This window comes from Pteropus alecto, unplaced genomic scaffold (genome assembly GCF_000325575.1).
Source record: "Pteropus alecto unplaced genomic scaffold, ASM32557v1 scaffold59, whole genome shotgun sequence".
Classification (NCBI taxonomy): Eukaryota; Metazoa; Chordata; class Mammalia; order Chiroptera; family Pteropodidae; genus Pteropus; species Pteropus alecto.
Window position 1 is genome coordinate 3679926 of NW_006443292.1, and position 369 is coordinate 3680294.

At 75.1% G+C, this 369-nt stretch overlaps 1 protein-coding gene across 1 annotated transcript in view; it reads right to left on the bottom strand.

Moving 5' to 3' along the window:
• The window catches only part of IGF1R (insulin like growth factor 1 receptor), a 249668-nt gene that overhangs the window by 248715 nt on the left and 584 nt on the right, over nucleotides 1–369 (bottom strand). The window lies entirely within an intron of this gene.

Genomic DNA, 369 nt, shown 5'->3' on the forward strand with positions numbered 1-369 from the left:
TCGCCCCCTCCGCAGCCCCGCCACGGGGAGAGGGGCCGCGGGCGGGTTAGAGGCTGGGAGAAGGTCCCAGAACCCTCTGCCCCGGGGGCCCGGACGCGCTCCCGGGACGAGGCTGGCTGGCGCGGGGCCCCCGACTTCGCACTTTTCCAGGGACTGCGTGGCGCGATGCGGGTCTGGGCGAGAACGCTCCCCGAACCCCAGAGCCGCACCGAGCAGCCCCGGGGAGCCGGGGACAGGTAGCCCGCGGCGGATCGGGTGAAAGTGACGCGCGAGGCCGGGAATCCAAAGGGGCGAAGCGCGATGGGCGACGGGAGGCCGCGCTGGGGAGTCTGGAAAGGTCCTGCGGCTGCGGGGCGTCTCCGCCCGGCA